The following is a 7,863-nucleotide window of genomic DNA, read 5'->3' on the forward strand; positions in this document are numbered from 1 at the left end:
AGGAAGGCCTGGACACTTGGCTGCCTCTGCTCACACAAGAGAGAACTCAGGGCAATGTAGGATCTTGACCAAGATCTTCGAGCAGAGTTGTGGGTGGGGGTAGAGGGGTCCTGAAGGGCTCTAAGAAGAGCAAAGGCCCCCAAAAGGGAATGAGATTAAAGAGAAGGAACTTCAAACGGCAAGAGCAAACCGTGTGCCAGGATTTAAGAGAGACAGAGAGAGGAACAGAGATAGAGAGAAACAGAGAGAGATAGACAGAAGTAGAGACAGAGAGAAACAGAGACACAGAGAGAGAAACAGACAGACAGAGAGAAACAAAGACAGAGACAGACAGAGAGAGATTTAGGAGTCAGGACACCTGAGTCTGTTTCTGTTGGAGCCTCAGACAGCTTTCCTGATTTCTCCAGAACTCAGGTGTCTGATCTGGGCGACTTTCCTCGCCATGACCTTCTTCCCCCGTGTGAGGGTGACCTTAAGGCCTGAGTGCTTGATACTACTTGGATTCATTTACTGTACTCCTCATCACCCTCGACCTTACTATTTGCAGGTGGAAATGGAGACCCTGAGCAGGTGAGCTGTCACGCAGCTTGTCCAGGCAAGCTGGACTCTGAACCCAGGCCAGTTCGCCTGTGGGAACACACTGCAGCCCTAACCACACTCTACTACCTCTCCCCAGAAAACCACCCGAGAGCCAGGCATTAGAGAATCCACAGTGACTTTAGAATATCAAGCTTTTCACACCAGAAAATCTCAGGAGGCTTCTGAGGAAGAAAGTCCTCCATTCAGTGCACATCCCACATGCAGCCTCGCGCAGTGGAAAATTGTCTCGGTGGTCCGCTACCTCGTGTTGGATTCCACTGCAATTTTCCTTGTGGCCTAGAATCCTGGAAGGTCATTTGAAACCCCCTGATCCAGCCCCTTTTTTGACAGATAGAAAAACTGAGGCCCAGAAAGGTCAAGTAATGCTTCCGGCCACCTTCACACAGGTGAAGAAGGTCATGGAGAAGGAAGGTCACCCGGATCAGGTTCCTGAGGTCTGGAGAAATCGGGAGAGTCGCCTGAGGCCCCACCAGAAATGGACTCAGGTGTCCCAACTCCCAGATTTCTCTCTGTCTCTGTCTGTCATTCTGTCTCTGTCTCTCTCTCTGTCTCTGTGTTTCTCTCTGTCTTTCTCTCTCTGTCTCTATGTCTCTCCCTCTGTCTCGGACTCTGTCTCTGTCTGCCTTTCTCTGTCTCTCCCCATCCCTGTCTCTCTCTCTCTCTCTGTCTCTCTGCCTCTCTCTATCTCTGTCTCTCTGTCTCTGTCTTTCTTTGTCTCTCTCTGCCTCTGTCTCTCTGCCTCTCTCTGCCTCTCTCTGTCTCTCTGCCTCTCTCTGCCTCTCTCTGTCTCTCTGCCTCTCTCTGTCTCTCTGCCTCTCTCTGTCTCTATGTCTCTCCCTCTGTCTCGGACTCTGTCTCTGTCTGCCTTTCTCTGTCTCTCCCCATCCCTGTCTCTCTCTCTCTCTCTCTCTGTCTCTCTGTCTCTGTCTCTCTGCCTCTCTCTGTCTCTGTCTCTCTGCCTCTCTCTGTCTCTGTCTCTCTGCCTCTCTCTGTCTGTTTCTCTGTCTCTGTCTCTCTGCCTGTCTCTTTGTCTCTCTCTGTCTCTTCTCTCTGCCTTTCCCCCTCTGCCTCTCTCTGCCTTTCCCTCTCTCTCTGCCTCTCTCTCTCTCCCTCTCTCTCTGTCTCTCAAAAGCCTCTTACCTGCAGCTCTGCATTCTCTCACCTTGTTGCTGCTCACCTGGGAAAGGCTGCCAGGCCAGATTTCCACCTCCAGCGGGAGCTCAGCAGTCAAGCAGGGATTTATACCCTCTTGGGAGCTGGGATTTCCTAACCGGGTGGTGTCACTCGCTCACACTGGGTGGCAGCGGACACACCTTTTCCTCCTCACGGGGAGCACCCCCAGGCTGCAGTGCTGGGTCTGAGTACACGATCACCCAGATGGGGAAGTGGCCAAGGAAACTCCGCATAAGTTTCCCTATTTTTCTGTGACTCGCTAAAAATTACGTACTTCCAGCTAAGGAGGTGGTTTTAAAGTGATGGGCGTTTTGCCCAACTGTGTCCCCATTAAAGAGAAAAAGATGTTTTTGATCTTTAGCCAGGGGAGGAGTTGGTTTTCCAGCCAAGGAACCCTTTTAGTATCTAAGAAAGATTAAGTTTTGTTTTGTTTTGTTTTCAGAGTCCTGTATGATTTTTAACTGTTAAATGAAGGAGGGGGTTGTTGTCTCATTCCTTATTCTAGATTGTGGAGTTTCCAGAACTGAATAGTTTGTCTTCTGAAAGTGGGAATCCAGCACCAAGTCTTGTCTATACAAAACCAATGTCTCCTAAACCCCCTAACCAGCCCAAAGGTGCTGTTGGTTGCTCCTCTCTCCCACCCAAGTCACCTCCGTGGAGTTAGAAAGGACGAAGCCCAGGCAGGGAGCACCTGGCCTGCTCAGAGCCAGCAGATCCCCTGCAAGCCTCACAGGTAACAGAACCAATTTCAGTCCTGCCTCACACGCTCTCCACCCGCAGACTCCCATCCCCACTGGCTGCCCTGATGGGACTTTGGAGAACTCATGGTCCTGGGCCTTCCTTGATATGAACAGGAGGCCAAATGGGAGCATAAAACCTTGGCCACAGCCTCCCTGGAAAGCCAGACTCCAAGGCTGGAACCCTCCATCGTCCCCCACAGCCTCTCGCCTATGCATTCACTCGTGTTGCATCGTTTAGGAAGAGGTGTAATTTGGAATCACCCTGTTGGTGGTTGGAAAAGAAGAATGCTTTTCAAAATGTACTTTAAAACCCATGGCATTAACCTTCATAACACTGTCTGCCTAATTTATGCAGATCTTCATTTTCTTACAGGTAAAGAGGCAGGTATAGAAACTCCTTTAGAGAAATCTTAGGGAATTCATACCCAGAACAAATGGCTAAATCAGAAGGGCCCATGGACCCTAGTTTTATCCTTTTGCTAAAAAAGGAAGCTAACTCTCGAAAGTCAAATCTCAACTGGTTAAATAAAATCTTAGAAAAATACAATGTGAGAGCTAGGTAGAAACTTAGAGATGCTCAAATCTGTCCTCCAGTTTAAAAAGAAGAGAAAACTGACACCCAGACATTTGGGGATGGGGAGCGAGGTGAGTAAGCTGTATTGATTTAATGGTGTATATAACTTCACAATGGGTGGATTCTTAGGGAAACTGTATGGAAACTGCATGGAGTTTGTTGAGCAAAAGGCAAACGTTACATTATATCATGTTTATTCTTTTTAAGGACCATTAGAGATGAAATATCTGGGTTTTTTCCTTTATTTTGACATGGTAAGATTGAAGAATAAAGCATAAATTTTGAGTCAAGCCTAGTAGGTTTCAAGCGTGGGAATTCATTCCAGTAGGAAAATCTCACAAAATACCATCATCATCTCAGGATAGAGAACACACCAATAATTGAACCCTTCTCTCCACCCTCGCTCTGTGCTCAACTAAACACATCACTCCCCGCTGATCTGCCTCAATTAGGATTTGGTTCATTAAATAACACAAGAAGCACACAGCTTAATTCAGCCAAAGAGAGGAAGCAAAACCATGCAATCTGCCCTTGGCCATGCTGGAGTTAACTGCTGATCTTGTGATCTATAAGGAAGAATTTACATAACCTCTCTTCTTTCTATGGGAAAACTTGATCACAGAGTCACAAGAATTGCTTAAATAGTCTTTTCAAGAACTAATGCTCAGACCCAACAGACACCCAAGAGTAAGTCCCCAGGCCTGCCGGAAGGCTCATGGAGTCATGGCTACTTTATCCCTCCACCCCCGCTTCATGGCCTACGCTGCACTGTCTCCACCACCAAGAGCACATTTGAATGGCTCGATTTCTCCACCAACTGATGGGAAACCCACAAAGCACAGAATGTTCTGTAGCATCGTGAAATCCTCTGAGGTTTGAGGTGAAAGTCACCCAGGATGTTTATTGCAAAGATTGAAGCAATGATTCCTCATTTTTTAGACCCAGGAGGCCTTTCCAAAGTCTGATCTGGTTCAGATATTAGCAGAATCCTCTGAAAACCCTTGTGGCAAGGTTCCAACCTCTCTCCCTTCCTTGTAATGTACAAGCCACAGGGTGGGGAAGGTGAGAAGGGAGAGAGAGGCTATGTCATGTATTACGACAGGGAATATGTGTCCCCAGTTTTTATGGGACACCCTCAATTCCAAATACTCTGTCATATTATCCCCATAAACTCACTCATTGTCAGATCAGAGAGCCTTAATTTGGATTCAAGAAAATATGGTCATCAAAACCATAGGATAAATTTAGCAATCAGAATCCATAAAATTAAAAATTCTGATCAGGCACGGTCCTAGCACTTCGGGAGACTGAGACAGGAAGATTGACCATGAGTTCCAGACCAGCCTGGACAACAAAGTCAAATCTCCCGTCTCTACAAAAAAAAAAAAAAAAAAATTTAATTAGCCAGGTGTGGTGGGGCATGCCTGTAGTCCCAGCTCCTTGGAAAGCTGAGTCAGGAGAATGGCTTGAGCCCAGGAGTTTGAGGCTACAGTGAGCCATGATTGTACCACTGCATTTCAGCCTGGATGACAGAGCAAGATCCTGGCTCAAAAAAAAAAATTTCTAAAGGCTGTCCTGCTCAACTGGACAATAACGGAAAAAAAACTCTGTGTCTTAATCCCATTTCCCGTGTAAGGTAACATGTTGTTCGTGGCTTCCAGGGATTAGACTGTGGACATCTAATGAATGGCTCCACTTTTCAGCTCACCACAAGCTCAAAGATTCTTCCCAGTCCTCGCAGTTTGTGCTTTACAATTCTAAACAGAAGCATTAAAAAAAAAAAAAAAGACTCTGCATGATTTTTGGAACACCTCATTTCCTTTCATACCTAAGGCTAAGAATGTCTAGAAAGCATAGACAAAGTATGCACAGAGCTTTAGGGGTCTGCAGGAGACATTTTATTTTGCTCTTCATATCAGAGAAAATCCAATCTTCATTGCTGAAGTGTTTCTGGTTCCAGAATTTCCTTCTGCTTCTTTCTCCCACCTTGGGTTTCCATGAGAGACACTGGGAAACGTGAGAATTCCAAGACACCACCCATAACACGAACAGCCCCTGCCCACTTTCCCTCCAACCCCCCTCCCACGAGACCCAGACCATGCATGAGAGGGCAGCTGGAACCTGACCCCCTCCAGAGCCTGCTCTCCCTCCACGGGCACCCAGGTCCCATGCAGTACCCGGCCTGGAGCACTCCACCCTCCTGCTCTTCCATCCACACAACCAAGCCTTCCCCCTGCCTGTGGGCTCAGGAAGCTCCAGGCAGGCCCCTCCTGCTCTGACCAGAGGCCCGCTGTCTCCCTTGCATGCGGTGGAAGCCCCTACTCCCTGGTCTTGCCCTTCTGCCCCATGGGCCCAGGAAGTTTACTGCAAGGTCTGAAGCAATGATTCTTCATTCTTTAGACCCTGGAGACCTAAAACCTGTCTCGCTGTGTCTGAGAGAGAAACCCTGGAAGTCGGCCTCCCAGGGTGTGGATAAGCCATTCACTGAGGTGGACAATGAAAAAACTTCTTGTTCCTCATGATGGAAATCTGATTTTCATTCTGCATCAGAGAGCAGCGCAATGCTTATTCATCCAGCTATTATTTGCACTGCTGAGAACCAGCTCAAGTGTCCCCACGCCAAGAATAGGCAGATTGGCTTTTCTTGCCAGTTGCTTTCTGATCTGGTCCAAACTGACAGACAAGACCCCAAATCATGGCGCTCTCACAGACACAGTCAAGTCAGCCTTTGTTACGCACCTGGGGGCTGAAAGAGGCTGCTGTTCACCACAGCTGACGCTGTGCTTCCATCTCTGCATGTCACAGGCAGCTCCAATCTGAGGCCATGGGAGCTGCAACTGCTGTGGAACCTGCAGTCTAGAGGACTCATCGCTGAGATCTGAAGGTCGATTCAGTCCCATCAGGCTCAGCAGAAGAGGTGGCGAGCAGACTCTCAGACAGCAGCTATTGGATCCTAACCAATACCTAACACCTGAGCCAACCCTCAGCTACCCACCTTGCAGCAAACACCCCAGCCCATCCTCCACATCACCCTTCCCTCATCTCACCTGCCCCAACCCACCAGCCCCACCAGCTATTCTAACCAATAACCCACTGGATCTTCTCAGCTCCTGTTAGACATAAAAAATTCAAATAGCTGGTTAATTGAATTGACTTTAGACTCATAATGAAGGTGGTAAAAAAAACAAAACACAAAAACGGTGAGGTCTCTTCCTTAGGACTCCCAGCTGTGTGTAGGTGCACGCGTGTGTTTAGGGGTGTGTGTGTGTTAATGAGTTGCTATCCTTCATTCTGGCTCCCCAAGAGCCACACCCAGCCTCCCTCAATGACTGCCTAAGCAGTAATGACTGCTTCTGGCTAGCCCCTGGTAGGGCCACCAGCAGGTAAGAAGACAGAACCCAACCACCACCATTTTGAAGTTCTAAGTATATTAAACATTTAAAACCTATGGCAAAATAGAGCAACAGACACTAGACTTTATTCTAAAAGTTTGCATTTAGAAAATAAATGCTTTTCAAACAAACCTCACATGCACAACTCACTTGGAAATAAAACCTCAGCGTCACCATCCACACACAGCCTTTGTAACGGTCACAGAAATGGTTTTTCTGGCCACCCTCACTCACACTGCACAACCCTCAACCACCCACCCTCTTTCTTTTTTTAACTTTTATTTTTTAGAGAGAGAGTCTCCCTCTGTCACCCAGCTGGAATGCAGTATGGCTCAATCGTAGTTCACTGTAACCTTGAACTTCTGGGCTCAAGCCATCCTCCCACCTCAGCCTCGGGAGTAGTTAAAATTACAGGCATGCACCACAACACCCAGCTAATTTTTTTAAATTATTTATAGAAATGGAGTCTTGCTGTGCTGCCCAGGCTGGTCTCCAACTCCTGGGCTCAATTCCCTCCTACCTCAGCCTCCCAAAGTGCTGAGATTACAAGCACGAGTCACTGTTTCCAGTAAGCTGCTCTATGATATCCCTAGCTTCCATATCATCTTCCAGCTTCCAGAAAATTGTTTCACTGAATCTTGAGACCTGCTCTGCTTTCTATTAGTCTCTCAGTAACACAGGACATCTTGCTAGGCTCAGCTAACATCTGAGCCCCATGCTTCTGAAAAGCAGTGATGGTGCTTGAATTGGCCTGCAGGGTCCAAGTGTATGCATTGCCTTCTCAGTATGTATTTTGTTACAGAAAATAGCCCCCTTGCACAAACCCCACCTGCATGTCCTCTTGTGCTAGCCGGGCTGTCAGGCACGCAGACTCCACGCAGGACCTGACTTTGATTTGTCGTCTTCAAAGCACTCCTCTCCCCCAGGACAGGCAATCAGGGCAGGATTTGGCAGCTGGGATGATGGCCTTGGCTGAAGTCAACCATGAAGGGGAATCCACGCATCTCCACGTCCTGTCACGGGCTGGCACGCCAGCTTTCATCGGAAATGACATTCCGTGTGGTCACCGCATCATCCCACTTTATCCAGCACTGCCGAAGCAATTGCCTTTGCCAACCGCCCTAGGCCACGGAGGCACACTGCTACAGCCAGCCTTGGTCCCCAAATCATAATGGAGGGACACCCAGAGAGGAAAAGGAAGGTGGGGAGGCCCCTCACCTGGCATGGGAGAGGCTGGCTGAGCTTAGAGACAAGGAGCAATTACACACCAACGCGTATTTACAGAGACTTTAAATGAATCTCCAGGGAACACCATTTCAATCTCCACCCAGCTCAGAGCCAACAGTTTCCCGTCTCTTTGGAAACTACCCTGTATTAACGCAGT

General features: G+C 48.0%; 1 protein-coding gene across 2 annotated transcripts in view; it reads right to left on the reverse strand.

Moving 5' to 3' along the window:
• Window positions 1-1,982, reverse strand: part of LOC105490122 (interleukin 1 receptor type 2) — a 35,379-nt gene extending 33,397 nt beyond the window's left edge. Inside the window, exon 1 of one of the 2 annotated variants that reach the window (XM_011755484.2) lies at window positions 1,763-1,982. The gene's annotated coding sequence lies outside the window, so the exon portion shown is untranslated. The remainder of the gene's footprint in view (window positions 1-1,762) is intronic. The other variant, XM_011755486.3, reaches the window with a different exon arrangement.
• Between the last annotated feature and the right edge of the window lie 5,881 nt (window positions 1,983-7,863).

The sequence above is a fragment of the Macaca nemestrina genome, chromosome 13, assembly GCF_043159975.1.
Source record: "Macaca nemestrina isolate mMacNem1 chromosome 13, mMacNem.hap1, whole genome shotgun sequence".
NCBI lineage: Eukaryota > Metazoa > Chordata > Mammalia > Primates > Cercopithecidae > Macaca > Macaca nemestrina.